Source organism: Engystomops pustulosus, chromosome 1 (assembly GCF_040894005.1).
Source record: "Engystomops pustulosus chromosome 1, aEngPut4.maternal, whole genome shotgun sequence".
Lineage (NCBI taxonomy): Eukaryota > Metazoa > Chordata > Amphibia > Anura > Leptodactylidae > Engystomops > Engystomops pustulosus.
In genome coordinates, this window is record NC_092411.1 from 19,586,346 (window position 1) to 19,608,820 (window position 22,475).

Here is a 22,475-nt window from a genome sequence, read left to right on the forward strand (position 1 = left end):
GACTGCTCCCCATACATCACACAGACTGCTCCCCATATATCATACAGACTGCTCCCCATATATCACACAGACTGCTCCCCATATATCACACAGACTGCTCCCCATACATCACACAGACTGCTCTCCACACATCACACAGACCGCTCCCCATACATCACACAGACTGCTCCCCATACATCACACAGACCGCTCCCCATATATCACACAGATTGCTCCCCATACATCACACAGACTGCTCCCCATACATCACACAGACTGCTCCCCATACATCACACAAACTGCTCCCCATACATCACACAGATTGCTCCCCATATATCACACAGGCCACTCCCCATACATCACACAGACTGCTCCCCATATATCACACAGACTGCTCCCCATATATCACACAGACTGCTCCCCATACATCACACAGACTGCTCCCCATATATCACACAGACTGCTCCCCATATATCACACAGACTGCTCCCTATACATCACACAGACTGCTCCCCATATATCACACAGACTGCTCCCTATACATCACACAGACTGCTCCCCATACATCACACAGACTGCTCCCCATACATCACACAGACTGCTCCACATATATCATACAGACTGCTCCCCATACATCACACAGGCTGCTCCCCCCACATCACACAGACTGCTCCCCATATATCATACAGACTGCTCCCTATACACCACACAAACTGCTCCCCATACATCACACAGACTGCTCCCCATACATCACACAGACTGCTCCCCATACATAACACAGACTGCTCCCCATATATCACACAGACTGCTCCCCATACATCACACAGACTGCTCCCCACACATCACACAGACTGCTCCCCATACATCACACAGACCGCTCCCCATACACCACACAGACTGCTCCCCATAGATCACACAGACTGCTCCCCATACATCACACAGACCGCTCCCCATACATCACACAGACTGCTCCCCAAATATCACACAGACTGCTCCCCATACATCACACAGACTGCTCCCCATATATCACACAGACTGCTCCCCATACATCACACAGACTGCTCCCCATACATCACACAGGCTGCTCCCCCCACATCACACAGACTGCTCCCCATATATCACACAGACTGCTCCCCATACATCACACAGACTGCTCCCCATACACCACACAGACTGCTCCCCATACATCACACAGACTGCTCCCCATACACCACACAGACTGCTCCCCATACATCACACAGACTGCTCCCCATACATCACACAGACTGCTCCCCATATATCACACAGACTGCTCCCCATACACCACACATACTGCTCCCCATACATCACACAGACTGCTCCCCATACATCACACAGGCTGCTCCCCCCACATCACACAGACTGCTCCCCATATATCACACAGACTGCTCCCTATACATCACACAGACTGCTCCCCATACATCACACAGACTGCTCCCCATACATCACACAGACTGCTCCCTATACATCACACAGACTGCTCCCCATACATCACACAGACTGCTCCCCATACATCACACAGACTGCTCCCCATATATCACACAGACTGCTCCCCACACATCACACTGACTGCTCCCCATACATCACACAGACTGCTCCCCATACATCACACTTACTGCTCCCCATGTATTGCTCCCGTACTGACTGCTCCCCATGTATTGCTCCCGCACTGGCTGCTCCCCATGTATTGCTCCTGCACTGACTGCTCCCCATGTATTGCTCTCACACTGACTGCTCCCCATGTATTGCTCTCACACTGACTGCTCCCCATGTATTGCTCCTGCACTGACTGCTCCCCATGTATTGCTCCCTTACTGACTGCTCCCCATGTATTGCTCCTGCACTGACTGCTCCCCATGTATTGCTCTCACACTGACTGCTCCCCATGTTTTGCTCTCACACTGACTGCTCCCCATGTATTGCTCTCACACTGACTGCTCCCCATGTATTGCGCCAACACTGACTGCTCCCCATGTATTGCTCTCACACTGACTGCTCCCCATGTATTGCTCCTGCACTGACTGCTCCCCATGTATTTCTCTCACACTGACTGCTCACCATGTATTGTTCTTACACTGACTGCTCCCCATGTATTGCTCCTGCACTGACTGCTCCCCATGTATTGCTCCTGCACTGACTGCTCCCCATGTATTGCTCTCATACTGACTGCTCCCCATGTATTGCTCCTGCACTGACTGCTCCCCATGTATTGCTCTCACACTGACTGCTCCCCATGTATTGCTCCTGCACTGACTGCTCCCCATGTATTGCCCGCAAAAAACTTCTACTGAGACTTTTCACCTCGGTAAAATTGTGCTCACCTTCAAGAAGACGATGTGTCCCCGGAATTTTTTTCTTTTCCTCCATGAAAAGGTCGCCAGCTTTATGTAACATATTGTCACCTCTAGAAGATCAGAATCTCTGTGATTTAGTACATTCAATAAGAATACATTTCAGCTTTGCCTCCAGACATTTTAGCTTTATTTTTGTCTTGGCTGCGGCCGATGTAGTCTGAATTCATTTCAGGTAACAGTGAGGCCGGAAGCCTCGAATCTTCATTGTGTCAGTACTAGATGTTTCTGTTGATTTGCTATGGCTGGAAGGAACAAGAGTCCATGATTTATGAACCTGCAGAAATGAACCTGCAGGGGTGAATTCATTGATCATTGGACAGGTCATTGCCACCAATCTAGGGTATAGAGAATTAAAGGGGTTGGCAACACTCTTACATATGTTGCCCATGTGCCTTTACTACCTTTTGGATAAACCCTGTATGTTCATCAAGTGATTCAGCAGTCCTGCTACTTACTTTAGTGCTGTCTGCAGACTCGCCATGATTCTTTGTTTACGTGTCTGAGCTCTGATGAATAAGTGGAGCTTTAGCAGACTCATCCTGTCTCTGTCAGTGAGGACTCATTGTGAGAAGATACAGTGGGAGATGCCATGAGGATAGGCCATAGAGGAAGCTGTATATATGCAGAGGGCAGCATGGTGGGAACTGGGAAAAAGTGAAGCTCTCAAAGGAGGCAAAGACATGGGTAATAGAAGATATTTATCGAAAAGTAGCCAACCCCTTTAATGAAAAATGGGGGTTGGTGGAACAGTAGAGGCTTCTTCTCCAGCTATGTGTGTGTCCTATCATACCAGGCTCTTCTCCTCCTCCTCATGTATACATAGGCTGCTATATTCAAGGTGTTACCCGGGGCCCCCAGCTGTCCATCCACTTCATGACCAAATCAGATTTCCTAAACGTTTTATTTACTCGGGTGGATTCTTTACATTTCTGAGATGTTTGCCGACTCAAGTAGAAGAAGTGTTCACATGAAGTGGAGGTCGAGTTCTATATGGATTGTATAAAAAACTAGTATCAGGCAGGAGGCAAAGGATAAGTAGTCCTTATAACGGACACAGGTAATGCTGAGCATATGGACCATGGATCACCTACTATTAAAGGGGCCACATTTCAATAAATCCATGTTATTAGACATGTCTCCGCATATTCTGTATGTACCTGTGTCATTGCCTCCTGTGAGAGCTTCAGTTTTTCCATGTTCTCCCCATGCTGCCCTCTGCAAATATACAGCTTCATGTCTCTCAATGCTCCAGCCCGTCCTCATGGTGTCACCCACTGTACCTCTCTTTACTATGTCTGTCCTCACAGACAAAGGAAGGGCAGAGGGGAAGCAGGAGGGGCTATTCATCAGTGCTCAAACATGTAAACAAAGAATCACAGAGAGTCTGCAGACAGCACAAATGTAACTATCAGGGCTGCTGAATCAATTGAACAATCAGGGATTATTACCAAGTAAAGGAAATGGGACAATTTATGTAAAAGAGTGGCCAACCCCTTTTAAAAGGAACCCTAATCTAGGTTAGTTAGTATGAATTAACAAAAAGCTTGGCATCTCATCACATAAGGTCAGGGAGAAGTGGAAGCATTTTGGTCTGGAGAACTTCCCCTTTAATTAATGCGGGGAAAAAGCCCCATGGGAGCCCTATACAGCTATGTGAGAGTGACGTTATTTATGTCTCGTGTTCCCACTTGACCCAACGCTCTTTACATAAGTGTAGACATAAATAATTCTCTTGTAGATGTCCGATGGATCTACAGTCTATGTCCTGGATAGAGCGCAGAGGCTGCAGCGAGAACCTGTCTCTTCTAGTAAGCTTAGTGACAGACCAATAGTCCATTAGACATAACCCACTTTTGATGGTTGTAGAGATGATTCACATAGGAGAACCTTAACCTATTTTTAGTTATATTTTATACTAGCTGTAGCTCCCGGCGTTGCCCAGGATAGTAAATAACTGCTGTTTAGCCACAAAAAAATAGAACGGGTTAACAAAAAATATTTTATCTTTATCTATAGACTGTCTCAGACTTTCTCCGATCGTCTCTGTCGCCGGCAGTCTCTTTCAGTAACTGTCTGTTGCCGGCACTCTCTTTCAGTGACTGTCTGTCGCCGGCAGTCTCTTTCAGCGATAACAGCTAAGTGTCCCCTGCATATACAGATAATACACTGCTACCCATCAATATACTATAATATATACTACCGGATAATTTCCCCCTCATTAATCTGGTAGCCCCAGCACACATCCCACATCCCCAGTATATAGGTAGCCCTCAGTGTATAACCTGCACATGCCCCCCCCCCAATGTAACATTGATGATCTGTTCTATAAATACATCATCAGTATCCAGAAACTGAAAAACCCCTTTAAGGACCATTAAGGCTCAGTCATTAAGGAGTTAAGGAGGTAACAGCAGGTACAGTACATCTTGTATGGTGTGTCCTGAGATTCGGCAGAGTTGTGTAAGAGTCGGTGTGGTAGGAATATTGGCAGAAATTGGTGATAATTTCTCATATACTGGGAGTGTCTCATCTGCACCCCGGGCCGATCTTTACATGAAGGGAGAAAAAATGGAGATTAGTCACTTGTTATTTAGGCGACATTTAGACCCTCCACACAAAATCTTCAGCAGACCCACAGCTACCACGTGCCATGTATAATACTATTCCCCTTGTGTGGGCTATAGGACCCCTCTATCACTAGGGCTCAGGTATTACACATAACTTACACTCTCTATAGCAATGCCTCAGTACATGTGGTGTTCTCAAAAATTCACAGTACAGCACACCATACCCCCCCAGCAGCACCTAGTAACACAGTACAGCACACCATACCACCCCAACTGCACCTAGTAACACAGTACAGCACACCATACCCCCCCAGCAGCACCTAGTAACACAGTACAGCACACCATACCACCCCAGCAGCACCTAGTAACACAGTACAGCGCACCATACCACCCCAACTGCACCTAGTAACACAGTACAGCACACCATACCTCCCCAGCAGCACCTAGTAACACAGTACAGCACACCATACCACCCCAGCAGCACCTAGTAACACAGTACAGCACACCATACCTCCCCAGCAGCACCTAGTAACACAGTACAGCACACCATACCACCCCAACTGCACCTAGTAACACAGTACAGCACACCATACCACCCCAGCAGCACCTAGTAACACAGTACAGCACACCATACCACCCCAACTGCACCTAGTAACACAGTACAGAACACCATACCACCCCCCCAGCAGCACCTAGTAACACAGTACAGCACACCATACCACCCCAACTGCACCTAGTAACACAGTACAGAACACCATACCACCCCAACTGCAGCAAGTAACACAGTACAGCACACCATACCACCCCAACTGCAGCACCAAGTAACACAGTACAGCACACCATACCACCCCAACTGCACCTAGTAACACAGTACAGAACACCAAACCACCCCAACTGCAGCACCAAGTAACACAGTACAGCACACCATACCACCCCAACTGCACCTAGTAACACAGTACAGAACACCAAACCACCCCAACTGCAGCACCAAGTAACACAGTACAGAACACCATACCACCCCAACTGCAGCAAGTAACACAGTACAGCACACCATACCACCCCAACTGCACCTAGTAACACAGTACAGAACACCATACCACCCCAACTGCAGCACCAAGTAACATAGTCCAGCACACCATACCACTCCAACTGCAGCACCAAATAACACAGTACAGCACACCATACCACCCCAACTGCAGCACCAAGTAACATAGTACAGCACACCATACCACTCCAACTGCAGCACCTAGTAACACAGTACAGCACACCATACCACCCCAACTGCACCTAGTAACACAGTACAGAACACCAAACCACCCCAACTGCAGCACCAAGTAACACAGTACAGCACACCATACCACCCCAACTGCACCTAGTAACACAGTACAGAACACCATACCACCCCAACTGCAGCACCAAGTAACATAGTACAGCACACCATACCACTCCAACTGCAGCACCAAGTAACACAGTACAGCACACCATACCACCCCAACTGCACCTAGTAACACAGTACAGAACACCATACCACCCCAACTGCAGCACCAAGTAACATAGTACAGCACACCATACCACCCCAACTGCACCTAGTAACACAGTACAGAACACCAAACCACCCCAACTGCAGCACCAAGTAACACAGTACAGCACACCATACCACTCCAACTGCAGCACCAAGTAACACAGTACAGCACACCATACCACCCCAACTGCACCTAGTAACACAGTACAGAACACCAAACCACCCCAACTGCAGCACCAAGTAACACAGTACAGCACACCATACCACCCCAACTGCAGCACCAAGTAACACAGTACAGAACACCATACCACCCCAGCAGCACCAAGTAACACAGTACAGCACACCATACCACCCCAACTGCACCTAGTAACACAGTACAGAACACCAAACCACCCCAACTGCAGCACCAAGTAACACAGTACAGCACACCATACCACCCCAGCAGCACCAAGTAACACAGTACAGAACACCATACCACCCCAACTGCAGCACCAAGTAACACAGTACAGAACACCATACCACCCCAACTGCAGCACCAAGTAACACAGTACAGAACACCATACCACCCCAGCAGCACCTAGTAACACAGTACAGCACACCATACCACCCCAACTGCACCTAGTAACACAGTACAGCACACCATACCACCCCAACTGCACCTAGTAACACAGTACAGCACACCATACCACCCCAACTGCAGCAAGTACCACAGTACAGTACACCATACCACCCCAGCAGCACCTAGTAACACAGTACAGCACACCATACCACTCCAGCAGCCCCAAGTAACACAGTACAGCACACCTTACCACCCCAGCAGTACCAAGTAACACAGTACAGCACACCGTACCACCCCAACTGCAACAAGTAACACAGTACTTCACACCATACCACCCCAACTGCAGCAAGTAACACAGTACAGCACACCATACCACCCCAGCAGCACCAAGTAATACAGCACACCAAACCACCCCAGCAGCACCAAGTAACATTGTACAGCACACCATACCACCCCAGCAGCACAAAGTACCACAGTACAACACAACATACCACCCCAACTTCACCAAGTAACACAGTACAGCACACCATACCACTCCAGCAGCACCAAGTAACACAGTACAGCACACCATACCACCCCAGCAGCACCAAGTAACACAGTACAGCACACCACACCACCCCAGCCACACCAAGTGCACAGTACAGCACACCATACCACCCCAGCCACACCAAGTACCACAGTACAGCACACCATACCACCCCAACTGCAGCAAGTAACACAGTACATCACACCATACCCCCCAGCAGCCCCAAATAAAAAAAGTACAGCACACCATACCACTCCAGCAGCCCCAAGTAACACAGTACAGCACACCATACCACCCCAGCAGCACCAAGTACCACAGTACAGCACATCATACCACCCCAGAAGCACAAAGGAACACAGTACAGCACACCATACCACCCCAGAAGCACAAAGGAACAAAGTACAGCACACCATACCACCCCGGCAGCACCAAGTAATATAGTACAGCACATCATACCCCCCAGCAGCACTAAGTACCACAGTACAGCACACCATACCACCCCAACTGCACCTAGTAACACAGTACAGCACACCATACCACCCCAACTGCAGCAAGTAACACAGTACAGAACACCATACCACCCCAGCAGAACCAAGTAACACAGTACAGCACACCATACCACCCCAACTGCACCTAGTAACACAGTACAGCACACCATACCACTCCAGCAGCCCCAAGTAACACAGTACAGCACACCTTACCACCCCAGCAGTACCAAGTAACACAGTACAGCACACCTTACCACCCCAACTGCAACAAGTAACACAGTACTTCACACCATACCACCCCAGCAGCACCAAGTAATACAGCACACCAAACCACCCCAGCAGCACCAAGTAACATTGTACAGCACACCATACCACCCCAGCAGCACAAAGTACCACAGTACAACACAACATACCACCCCAACTTCACCAAGTAACACAGTACAGCACACCATACCACTCCAGCAGCACCAAGTAACACAGTACAGCACACCATACCACCCCAGCAGCACCAAGTAACACAGTACAGCACACCATACCACCCCAGCCACACCAAGTCCACAGTACAGCACACCATACCACCCCAGCCACACCAAGTACCACAGTACAGCACACCATACCACCCCAACTGCAGCAAGTAACACAGTACATCACACCATACCCCCCAGCAGCCCCAAATAAAAAAAGTACAGCACACCATACCACCCCAACTTCACCAAGTAACACAGTACAGCACACCATACCACTCCAGCAGCCCCAAGTAACACAGTACAGCACACCATACCACCCCAGCAGCACCAAGTACCACAGTACAGCACATCATACCACCCCAGAAGCACAAAGGAACACAGTACAGCACACCATACCACCCCAGAAGCACAAAGGAACAAAGTACAGCACACCATACCACCCCGGCAGCACCAAGTAATATAGTACAGCACATCATACCCCCCCAGCAGCACCAAGTACCACAGTACAGCACACCATACCACCCCAACTGCAGCAAGTAACACAGTACAGTACACCATACCACCCTAACTGCACCTAGTAACACAGTACAGCACACCATACCACCCCAACTGCACCTAGTAACACAGTACAGCACACCATACCACCCCAACTGCAGCAAGTAACACAGTACAGCACACCATACCACCCCAGCAGAACCAAGTAACACAGTACAGCACACCATACCACTCCAGCAGAACCAAGTAACACAGTACAGAACACCATACCACCCCAGCAGAACCAAGTAACACAGTACAGCACACCATACCACTCCAGCAGCCCCAAGTACCACAGTACAGCACACCATACCACCCCAGCAGCACCAAGTAACACAGTACAGCGCACCATACCACCCTAGCAGCACCAAGTACCTCAGTACAGCACACCATACCACCCCAGCAGCACCAAGTTCCACAGTACAGCACACCATACCACCCCAACTGCAGCAAGTAACACAGTACATCACACCATACCCCCCAGCAGCCCCAAATAAAAAAAGTACAGCACACCATACCACTCCAGCAGCCCCAAGTAACACAGTACAGCACACCATACCACCCCAGCAGCACCAAGTACCACAGTACAGCACATCATAGCACTCCAGCAGCACCAAGTACCACAGTACAGCACATCATACCACCCCAGAAGCACAAAGGAACACAGTACAGCACACCATACCACCCCAGAAGCACAAAGGAACAAAGTACAGCACACCATACCACCCCGGCAGCACCAAGTAATATAGTACAGCACATCATACCCCCCCAGCAGCACCAAGTACCACAGTACAGCACACCATACCACTCCAACTGCAGCAAGTAACACAGTACAGTACACCATACCACCCCAACTGCACCTAGTAACACAGTACAGCACACCATACCACCCCAACTGCACCTAGTAACACAGTACAGCACACCATACCACCCCAACTGCAGCAAGTAACACAGTACAGCACACCATACCACCCCAGCAGAACCAAGTAACACAGTACAGAACACCATACCACTCCAGCAGAACCAAGTAACACAGTACAGAACACCATACCACCCCAGCAGAACCAAGTAACACAGTACAGCACACCATACCACTCCAGCAGCCCCAAGTACCACAGTACAGCACACCATACCACCCCAGCAGCACCAAGTAACACAGTACAGCGCACCATACCACCCTAGCAGCACCAAGTACCTCAGTACAGCACACCATACCACCCCAGCAGCCCCAAGTAACACAGTACAGCACACCATACCACCCCAGCAGCACCAAGTACCACAGTACAGCACATCATACCACTCCAGCAGAACCAAGTAACACAGTACAGAACACCATACCACCCCAGCAGAACCAAGTAACACAGTACAGCACACCATACCACTCCAGCAGCCCCAAGTACCACAGTACAGCACACCATACCACCCCAGCAGCACCAAGTAACACAGTACAGCGCACCATACCACCCTAGCAGCACCAAGTACCTCAGTACAGCACACCATACCACCCCAGCAGCACCAAGTAACACAGTACAGCACACCGTATCACCCCAACTGCAGCAAGTAACACAGTACATCACACCATACCCCCCAGCAGCCCCAAATAAAAAAAGTACAGCACACCATACCACTCCAGCAGCCCCAAGTAACACAGTACAGCACACCATACCACCCCAGCAGCACCAAGTACCACAGTACAGCACATCATAGCACTCCAGCAGCACCAAGTACCACAGTACAGCACATCATACCACCCCAGAAGCACAAAGGAACACAGTACAGCACACCATACCACCCCAGAAGCACAAAGGAACAAAGTACAGCACACCATACCACCCCAGCAGCACCAAGTAATATAGTACAGCACATCATACCCCCCCAGCAGCACCAAGTACCACAGTACAGCACACCATACCACTCCAACTGCAGCAAGTAACACAGTACAGCACACCATACCACCCCAACTGCACCTAGTAACACAGTACAGCACACCATACCACCCCAACTGCACCTAGTAACACAGTACAGCACACCATACCACCCCAACTGCAGCAAGTAACACAGTACAGCACACCATACCACCCCAGCAGCACCTAGTAACACAGTACAGAACACCATACCACTCCAGCAGAACCAAGTAACACAGTACAGAACACCATACCACCCCAGCAGAACCAAGTAACACAGTACAGCACACCATACCACCCCAACTGCACCTAGTAACACAGTACAGCACACCATACCACCCCAACTGCAGCAAGTAACACAGTACAGCACACCATACCACCCCAACTGCACCTAGTAACACAGTACAGCACACCATACCACCCCAACTGCAGCAAGTAACACAGTACAGCACACCATACCACCCCAGCAGCACCTAGTAACACAGTACAGAACACCATACCACTCCAGCAGAACCAAGTAACACAGTACAGAACACCATACCACCCCAGCAGAACCAAGTAACACAGTACAGCACACCATACCACTCCAGCAGCCCCAAGTACCACAGTACAGCACACCATACCACCCCAGCAGCACCAAGTAACACAGTACAGCGCACCATACCACCCCAGCAGCACCAAGTAACACAGTACAGCCTACCATTCCATGCAGGCAGCACCAAGTACCACCGTGTAATAAAATATCTGCTTGTTAGCAACACTAATGATAAGAAATGTCAAATACTAATCCAGAGGTGTCAGTGCCTTCTTCAATAGGACCATCAGTGTCCCCTTTCTAGCAATCTCATACTGATTGCAGGATCCCTCACTAACAGCATTATTGCCCCTTCACATCCCTGTCTCATCCATCTCTCACATCAGTTCACATGCAAAATTTTAAAGGTTGATTGTAGCATGAAGGAGGCGATGGATAACACAAATAGGAAGATTGCCACAGTCCTGGTGAAATTCAAACCTGAGTTATATTATCATTGCAATTTCTAAGGCTAGAAGGACCTGCAGTCACATGACCATGCAGAGGTCCTGCTCACACTAAATCGATTAGTGAATCCCTAAAGGAGATAATAAAGGAAATTTGGACCCCCTCTCCATCTATATGGAACACGGTCTTGCATTCATATTACCTTTTGTGTCCTACATTCAGACACATAAAACGGGAGCAGATTTTTTACCTGGATTATTTGCGGAATCATTTCTTTTTTTTAATTTAGTTTTATTGTTGCATTAGATGAAGTATTTTGCAGACGCCGTGTTTATCAAATATTTAGATTGCTTTGTCTTCCGTGTGCTGATGATATCGCTATCGCATTGTAATAAACGCGCCCCCACAGAGCGCTCGCTGCCGCAGACGGATGGCTCATCACAGAGATAATTATAGGAGACATTATTACAAGAGATAATAACTTCACAGACTGGCGGCGAGGACGCAGGACCTTTCAGATCTGCAGGGTCCTATATATCACAGACTAGGGAACAATTTGCAAAGCAGATCCTGGCAGGGGTCACAGTCAGGACACGTCCTCCGCATCTTCATATATCGCTGTAATTTTCCATCTTCCATAAATTCTAAAATATCTCATTATGGCTGCGGACAGCGAGGGGGGGGGGATTGCAAAAGTTGCCGTAAAAGTGTTAATAATAATAATAATCATCTTTATTTATTTAGCGCCGTCATATTTTGTAGCGTTTTACAGATCATAGGAGACATAGACAGGGTTACGTAGAAGATCGGTTCTGTTGTAGGTTTGTTCTTAAGTTGAATTTGTATGTAAGTCGGAACTGTTTATTTTATAATTGTAGCTCCAAACAATTTTTTTTTTGTCCCTGTGACAATTGGTTTTTAAAAATGTTGGGTTGTCATAAGAACCAGGATTATCAATAAAGCTTCATTACAGACACCTGTGATAACTGTTACAGCTGATTATTGTAGCCTAATGTTAAACTACAGTAAATTAGGGGATTAAAAGTTTGGGGAGCAAAGAATTTTGTGATGAGTGGACAGGAAAGGGCAATGTACCATGAAAGAGCCGCTAAGGTAGACATTATACAGTATGGGGTAAAGCACAGTGTGGTGACCACTAACATGATGGGTATTATACTATTATAAATTGTGTGGCTTAAAGGGAACCCGTCATCAGTAATTGCTATAATAAACCACTAGCAGTAGGTGGCCAAGCAGCTGCGCAGCTTCTAGATGATGTTTCTTTCTTGGTCGGGTGTGGTGGCATCATCCAGTAAAATCAACTTTGAAGTGAGATGTAAATTGGTTTTACAAAGTCAAGGAGGCGGAGAGTTAATCACTGAAGTCAAGCTCTCCCTGACTTAAAATGCCTTCTTCACTGTAATAGATGGTTCTGCGTCAAGAGACATAATTGATCAGATATCCTGAAGTCCAGCGCATGATTTCAATCACATGGGAGGAGGGGTTCAGAGGCAGGGAGAGCTGGACTTTAATGTGAAACTCTCCTCCTCCCTAACTTTATACATCTAACTTCAAAGTTGGATTTTTTTGGATGATCCCTTCACACTGGGGAAGCTGTTTAACTACTTGACCACATAATCGTAGTGGTTTATTAGGCCAATATCTGATGACAGGTTGCCTTTAATTTAAAATTTGGGACCACATTTACTCTTACCAGCAGGAGAGTTGAGACTCTGGCCAAAGGCGGCACAATCTGCATGGAGGTAGGAGCAGCATCAGGTCAAAGAGTGAGGCACAATTTGGTAGCCCTGTAACCTGCCACAGTATAAATGTATACATTTTGGATACTCATTGGGGCTCATTTACTAAGGGTTTCCCGATGATTTCCGTTTTGTGACGAATTGCCCCAGGGTTTTGGTGGACACGAACGGATTTTGGCGCATCGGCTTGCACGCGTCAGAAATCGGGGGGCGTGCCGTCGGACAACCCGACGGATTCGGACAACGTGCGGGATTTAACATTTAGAAATGTGTCGCAAGATACGCAAGCGACGGGAAGAAGAAGTTGAACTCCGGCGGACCTGAGCAGGGAAGCTACGGATGTAGGAATCTTAGTGAATCGCGTCAGACCTGAACCCTCGTCAGACAACGCACCGCGGGATTGCGACAGGACGGGTAAGTAAATCTGCCCCATTACCTTAGAACCCAGTTCATCTCCTGACATTCAAATCTAGAAAATGACTAATTATGAATTTAGTGCACCCTCCCTGTGACCACCATCCTTCTGGCTTACTGATACCATAGCTCACATTGGATGATCCTACTTTTTGGAAAGTCTTATCTGTGATTGTGGGGTCCAGACCTCCGGTTCCCTTCAGCAGTGGCATAATGGGCCTGTAATGCTGAGCTATTCTTAACAGCGCAAATCTACAGCACTTGTTATTTTCGCGACCTCGAAGCAGAACAGTCAGATTCCCAATTATTCTCTCCCCCTGAACCCTGCCGCGTGGCCTTAATTATTATTTCTCTCTTTTTGTGGGTTTTTTTCTTTACTGATTTGTTATTGTTTGCCTTGGCTGTGTTACAATGTATCACTTTTGGAATGACATCGATGTGCGCCAATTTTACCCAAGATGACCCAACAAATTATTTAGTTTTTTTTTATATTGTAAAAAGCTTATAAAGAGAGAAAAATGCAAACAGCTTGTTCTTGGCATGAATGAGTCACGGCTCAAGGCAGCGGAGATGTAACATCTCACAATAGGCCTGTACTTATACTGCGTCTTATTACGGGGATTTGGTTGTTTATTTGTTGTTGGAGCTTCGTGATGAACATTACTATCTGTGTGTATGGAGCGAGGGGATAAGCGCCTTGTAATCACCATTTTATGGGTTCGGGGGAGAGTGCGGGGACTCAATGTCCAACTACACAGAGGATGTTTACATGGCCAGACAGATTCTCATCACAATGACCTCAACTCCAAAAATATCATTAAATGGAACCTGTCAATCAAATTAACCCGCTCAAAATAGTTGCTTTATAAAAACTATGGTTAAAAGGTTTTGCCCTTATCCAGTTGCGTCACAAGACCCCAGTGGGCCAATGCAAACTTAGAATTGGGGCCCCCCTTTAATAATAGTAATTCTTTATTTATATAGTGCACACAGATTATGCAGAGCTGCACAGAGTTTGCCAAATTGGTCCCTGTCCCCAATGGGGCTCACAATCTAATCAACCTACCAGTATGTTTTGGAGTGTGGGAGGAAACCGGGTGACCCGGAGGAAATCCACACAAACACGGAGAGAACATACAAACTCTTTGCAGATGTTGACTCTGGGACTTGACCCCAGCGCTGCAAGGCTGTAATTCTAACCACTTAGCCACTGTGCTGCCCTGTCTTAAACCCTCGCTGTTGGCCTCAACCCGCACGTTATACTTCAGAATACACCATATATGCACTCCACAGGAATAAGCACACATACACTACATATGCATAACGCATTACCATTTATACTCTACACACACATTGGGGGTCATTTACTAAGGGCCCTATTCGCGGTTTCTCGACGTGTTACCCGAATATTTCCGATTTGCGCCGATTTTCCCTGTATTACCCCGGGATTTTGGCGCTCGCGATCGGATTGTGGCGCATCGGCGCTGACATGCACACGACGGAAATGGGGGGAAGTGGCCGAAAGAAAATCCGACGGATTCGGAAAAAACGCCGCATTTAAAAAAAAAAAGTGTTGCGGAACTTGCACTTACCTTCACCAGGAATAGGCCAGTGTACTTCAGGGCATTCCAGCGGGCCTCGGCGAACTTCAGCGCAGCAGCGACACCTGGTGGACGTCGGAGGAACTACCTTAGTGAATCCCGGCCGGATCCGAATCCACCGCAGAGAACGCGCTGCTGAATCGCGAATGGACCGGGTAAGTAAATCTGCCCCTATATATACGCTACACACACAAATAAACACACACCATTTGTAAAAAGACCCCAGTCACTTACAGTATAATCTGGATCGTGACAGGACCGGGTAAGTAATTCTGCCCCATTAGCTTAGAACCCAGTTCATCTCCTGACATTCAAATCTAGAAAATGACTAATTATGATTTTTCCAATCTTCAGATTTGTTCTACAATGGATTCAACTAAGCAAAGAATATTTATGGTAAACCGCCCCTTTAAGATGAAAAACATTAATTTTAAGTTATTTTGCCTTTTTCTTGAACAAGACAACTGAAAGATATCCATCTCATCTTCAAACATCCCCAAGGATGTATATGTTCTATATGTGACTGCTGCCGACCAGATGGGAGACTGTTCCAATTACTCCGTCTCTTTGATACGGCCGCACAGTGTTAAAGGGACTGACAGGAAATATGTGCACTGTGTAAACTGATAAATTCGGCCACAAAACTTCGGCGCTTCTGAAACTCATTTCTTTAAGGACTTCAAAAAGAGGGAAGGCTTTAAAAATTTCTTTGAAGTCTTTGAAGACCTCGGGAGGATTGGCTTACATCTTATTTAAGGCAGATCCACCCTTTATATGCCACGTATTTGCACCTTCCGCAGCAGGTTCATCTTTCACCTTTACATATCATCAGATTTCATGTGTTTCCTGCTTATTTTTCTCCTTGAAGCCAATTTTGAAAGGAATTCCCCCCTGACCTCATGGTCTTTTCATATCACGGGTGACCATCATGTGGTCCCTACTGCTGTTCTATGGAGAAATAGTTAAGGAAAACATAAATGGAACCAGAATAAATTCCAGGATCAATATTCCATCCCCATGCATATTATATCCCTGTGTCATCTATACAGTGTCCTTAGACCACCCTTAGCTGACCCCACAACTAATAACCTGTCCTTGTACTCTAATACGTTGAGTCCCCATATTTCCTTGTACTTTAATACATCATCTTCCTGGTTACCTTGTACTCTGATACACACACTCTCCTAATTTCCTCTTACTCTACTACAACCATTCCCTTTATTTCCATATATTCTTATCTATCCAGCCCCCTTATTACCTTGTCCTCTTATCCACCAGATTCCCCTAATTACCTGGTATACACGTTCCCCTTATTCCTTTGTATCTTTATCAACCCAATTGCCTTGTACTCTAATCCAACCATTCCCCTTATTCCCTTGTACTGTAATCTAGCCGATCTTCCTTTTCTCTTGTACTCTAATTTACTCAATTCCCTTTCTTTCCCTGTACTCAACCCAACCACTGTCCTAATTCCCTGGTGCACTACTACACCTATTCCTTTTATTCCCCTGTACTCTAATCTACCCAGTTTCCTTAATTCCCTTGTACTGTAGTGCAACAATTTTCCTTGTACTCTAATCTACCCATTAACCATTTTCCTTGTTCTGTTATTTACCCATTCCCCATTTTCCTTTGTACTCTAATTCTACTCAGTTCCCCTAATTCCATTGGACTCTAATCCAACCATTTCTCTTTTCCCCTTGTACTCTAATCTACCCATTCATCCTTTCTCTTGATCTGTTATTTACCCACTCCCCATTTTCCTTTGTACTCAATTCCCATAATTCCATTGGACTGTAATCCAACCATTTCTGTTTTAATTAATTTAATAATTCATTTATTTATATAGCGCACACAGATAACGCAGCGCTGCACAGAGCTTGTCAAATTAGTCTTCCCCTTGTACTCTAATGTACCCATTCCCCTTATTCCCATTTCCCTAGTCCCCTCCACCCATTCCTCTTATTGCCTTGTACACTAATCTACCACTTCCCCTAATTTCCTTAGTCACTTTCATCTGCACCCACTCTAGTTGTGCCAGGACTTTCTTAAACTTTAGAGCCCAAAATTGCTCATGTATCCAACAACCAAGCGGCAGCCGTAAGGCACCATCAATGTGACCCCACTGCTGCAGCCTTCTGTATATATATATATGGAGCATCTCCCCAAAGATAAAATGATTGAACAATCCCTTTAACTCAAGATAAGGATGAGCAGATCCAGTAAGTATCTAAGTTAGGATCCTGATATATTGAGAGGATAGGGGGTCCCGCGATCCAGTTAGGTCCCTGGAGAGAAGATGAGCTGGGAAGGCGTCTGGGCTTGTCCGCTGCTTCTCTCCTCATTGCAGTTAGTGGGAATTGTGTAACACTCATCTGTTTCCATGTTCTCAAAAAGTGAAATCCCCATCTGTCAGACATTTGATGCAGTTAAAGATAAGTGTCTCAGGAAATGCCCCTTTAAATTTGATTGCCGTCTTTGAGAAATAGTCACAACGTGACCGTGAGGCCGATGGATCTGTAAAGGTTGTGCACACCTGTTCCGTGTATGTAATAGTCAAGCAATATTGTTATGGATAATCCTATGGGCTCACGTGGCACCTGGGACGCTCTATGGGTCGGGGAGGGGGGGGGGGTATGTGAACCCGATGTGATTTGGGACATTATCACTGGCAATACAGTAGAAAATAAGCTATTCTGTCCATGTGGGTAATCATAGGTATGAAGAGCAGATGTCTGGTTTATGGGGAGGGGTGTCCTGTGTAAATAGGGGGTAACACTAGGTGGTCTAGAGTATTGGGCTCTACAGGCCATAGTAAGTCATCTTGGTTATGCTCTGTGTTGAGCCATAGCTAATGGGGGCAGGGGAACGGTGGCTCTGAGGGGACTTTGAGGGGCCCACTGAGGAGCCCTAGGACACATATAGAGTTGTATGTAGGGACTAGTGCATCTCAGCCCTTTGCTATGCTATGAACTAGAGAGGACTTATAGCTTACGGGCATCTTTACTACTCTTCTTACTACCAGGAGCATAGCTCCTATAGGATATGTAGAGGAAGCATCAGGGTCCTCTCAGCTTGTCAGAGTCAATGCATAACAAGATCCCTTGATGGAGTAGTAAGAAGGCAAGACTAAACCTGTGTTCCCACCTTGACATTTTACATATGTGACCTGCGTCTACCCCCATCTGGGAGACACGTTTGCTGGGTCACTTACTTATACCAGTGACCTGTAACTGTCCTACACCCCTCCATTCTGTTCCACAATTCCATCTCTTGTTCTTGATTTGTTTTTTCTCCATAATGACCCGGGTTGGTCCTGACTAAGAATCCAAGTTGGTCTCCCTGATCTTCATCCTGTTCCAGGAGTATAATTGCACTCCGCTTGCCCCGATCTTAGCTCCTGAGACCTGGACTAAACCAAGAGGTAGCGACCTGGAAATTCTGTCCCACTAAAGTCCAAATCCCGGTACACGGATGAAACAATGAATATGAATGTATTGAGAATCCTGACTTATTCTATCCCTGATGCCCCCAGGACATGGTGAAGGTGTTACTGCCCAAGATGAGGATGGGTGTGTTATCCCTGGGGATGGGTGTGTTACCCCTGGGGGTGGGAGTGTTACCTCTGGGGATATTTTTGTTACCCCTGGGGATAGGTGTGTTACCCCTGGGGATGGGAGTGTTACCCCTGGGGATGGGAGTACCCCCGGCGATAGGTTTGTAAACCCTTGGGGATGGGTGTGTTACCCCTGAGAATGGGTGTGTCACCCCTAGGGATAGGTGTGTTACCCCTGGGGGTGGGTGTGTTACCCTTGGAGATGGGTGTGTTATCCCTGGGGATGGGTGTGTTACCCCTGGGGGTGGGAGTGTTACCTCTGGGGGTGGGAGTGTTACCTCTGGGGATAGGTGTGTTACCCCTGGAGATAGGTGTGTTACCCCTGGGGATGGGAGTGTTACCCCTGGGGATGGGATTACCGCTGGCGATAGGTTTGTAAACCCTTGGGGATGGGTGTGTTACCCCTGGGGATGGGTGTGTTACCCCTGAGAATGGGTGTGTCACCCCTGGCGATAGGTGTGTTACCCCTGGGGGTGGGTGTGTTACCCTTGGGGATGGGTGTGTTACCCTTGGGGATGGGTGTGTTATCCCTGGGGGTGGGTGTGTTACCCCTGGGGGTGGGAGTGTTATCCCTGGGGATGGGTGTGTTACCACTGGGGATAGGTGTGTTACCTCTGGGGATAGGTGTGTTACCCCTGGGGATGGGTGTGTTACCCCTGGGGATGGGAGTGTTACCCCTGGGGATGGGAGTACCCCTGGCGATAGGTTTGTTACCCTTGGGGATGGGTGTGTTACCCCTGGGGATGGGAGTGTTACCCCTGGGGATGGGAGTACCCCTGGCGATAGGTTTGTAAACCCTTGGGGATGGGTGTGTTACCCCTGGGGATGGGTGTGTTACCCCTGGGGGTGGGAGTGTTACCTCTGGGGATAGGTGTGTTACCCCTGGGGATGGGTGTGTTACCCCTGGGGATGGGAGTGTTACCCCTGGGGATGGGAGTACCCCTGGCGATAGGTTTGTTACCCTTGGGGATGGGTGTGTTACCCCTGGGGATGGGAGTGTTACCCCTGGGGATGGGAGTGTTACCCCTAGCGATAGGTTTGTTACCTTTGGGGATGGGTGCGTTACCCCTGGGGATGGGTGTGTTACCCTTGGGGATGGGTGTGTTATCTCTGGGGATGGGTGTGTTACCCCTGAGAATGGGTGTGTCACCCCAGGGGATGGGTGTGTTACCCCTGGGGATGGGTGTGTTACCCCTGGGGGTGGGAGTGTTACCCCTGGGTATGGGTGTGTTACCCCTGGGGATGGGTGTGTTACCCCTGGGGATGGGTGTGTTACCCCTGGGGATGGGTATGTTACCCTTGGGGATGGGTGTGTTATCCCTGGGGATGGGTGTGTTATCCCTGGGGGTGGGTGTGTTACCCTTGGGGATGGGTGTGTTACCCCTAGGGATGGGTGTGTTACCCTTGGGGATGGGTGTGTTACCCCTGGGGATGGGAGTGTTACCCCTGGGGATGGGTGTGTTACCCCTGGGGATGGGTGTGTTACCCCTGAGAATGGGTGTGTCACCCCTCGGGATGGGTGTGTTACCCCTGGGGATGGGTGCGTTACCCCTGGGGATGGGTGTGTTACCCTTGGGGATGGGTGTGTCACCCCTGGGGATGGGTGTGTTACCCCTGAGAATGGGTGTGTCACCCCAGGGGATAGGTGTGTTACCCCTGGTGGTGGGAGTATTACCCCTGGGGTTGGGAGTGTTACCCCGGCAGCTATTATCATCTCCAGTTTCAGATTCTTGTGCAGGGCTGAGCTCACAATCCCCTGCTGGTGACAGTAACATGGAGGATGTCCCCCGCTGTGCCAGGACTGTAACGTCATGGTTTTGCTTCTTTCATAGGTTTTGCATTTTCCGGATACTGCTGATTGAGCACATATTAATCATTTGCATAAAACTCTCAGGCTGTGCTCTGTAATTGTATCTACCATACATAAAGGTGAGACGCTGTATCTAAGCTTCATTTATATAGGTATCTACCATAAAGAGCTGAGCTGTTGTCCCTAAGCTAACATTATAGTGGTATCTACATACATAAAGATGCTGTATCTAAGCCAATATTGTAGATGTATCTACCTAATGCAGAGCTCAGCCACTGTATCTAAGCTGCCATATTTGGAAACTTGTATATGCAATGTTTTTTCTCTTGTGGGTGGATGGGGGGGGGGGTGGGGTTGAGTGGAAAAAAACATGTATTTTGGGATCCTGGAATCAATGGGTGGAGAGTGCTAGATAGACCACCATAAGAAGAAGGGCTGTGCTCTGAACAATCCCTTTAAGACATACAAGCATAACTATGCTCAAAGTGTATGTTTTAAGAGTAAGTCCCTCCAAAACCTGGGGAGAATTTGGACACTTTTATGCAGGGCCGGCTCCAGGTCTCAGTAGGCCCCTGGGCGACACAGCCTTAGTGGGCCCCTTTGCAATGAACTTAAAAGTTCAGAAACTAAAATAGTCCCCTGTTCCCTAAAATATTCCCTAGCTTTTTCTCCCTTAGAGCCCCCTCATTTTATAATTTATATTAGACCCCCGCATAGGATGCCAGGGACTGAGATAGGGCCATGTGGGCCCCTCTAGCAGCTCTGGGCCCCGGAACTTGCCCAGGTATGCTGGGTGCTTGCGCCGGCCCTGCTTCCATGTAATGAGTAATATGTTTATACCTACCTTATACCAGGATGTGGTTACTACAGTCATCCATTTAGGAGGATATTATTCTGCTGTAGAGTCTGTGTAACACTTTCACACAACCGACTGCGCTGCTGCAAGTAATCTAATCATGGATCACACAGCTCGATGCTTCTGGCTTTACTTTGTTTCCAAGCAGGATTTTGCTGTAAAAATTATTTAGCAGTATTCCACCACGTCCAGAATATGCTACAGATTCACAACAAAATTAATCACCATGAGACTAATCATATCTGCTGGCTGTAATGTATTACAGATGTTAGAGGATAGACAACATAGTAGGGGGAAGCTTCTCATTGGGGCAGATTTACTTATGCGATCCAGCGGCGCGTTCTCTGTGGAAGATTCGGGTCTTACGGCGATTCACTAAGGTAGTTCCCCCCATGTCCACCAGGTGTCGCTGCTGCGCTGAAGTGCGTCGGAGTACACCGGAGTTCACCGTCCTATCTTGGGTGCAAGGAAGTGTGTGTCAAGCAACACTTTTTTTTTTTTTAAATATGGCGGTTTTT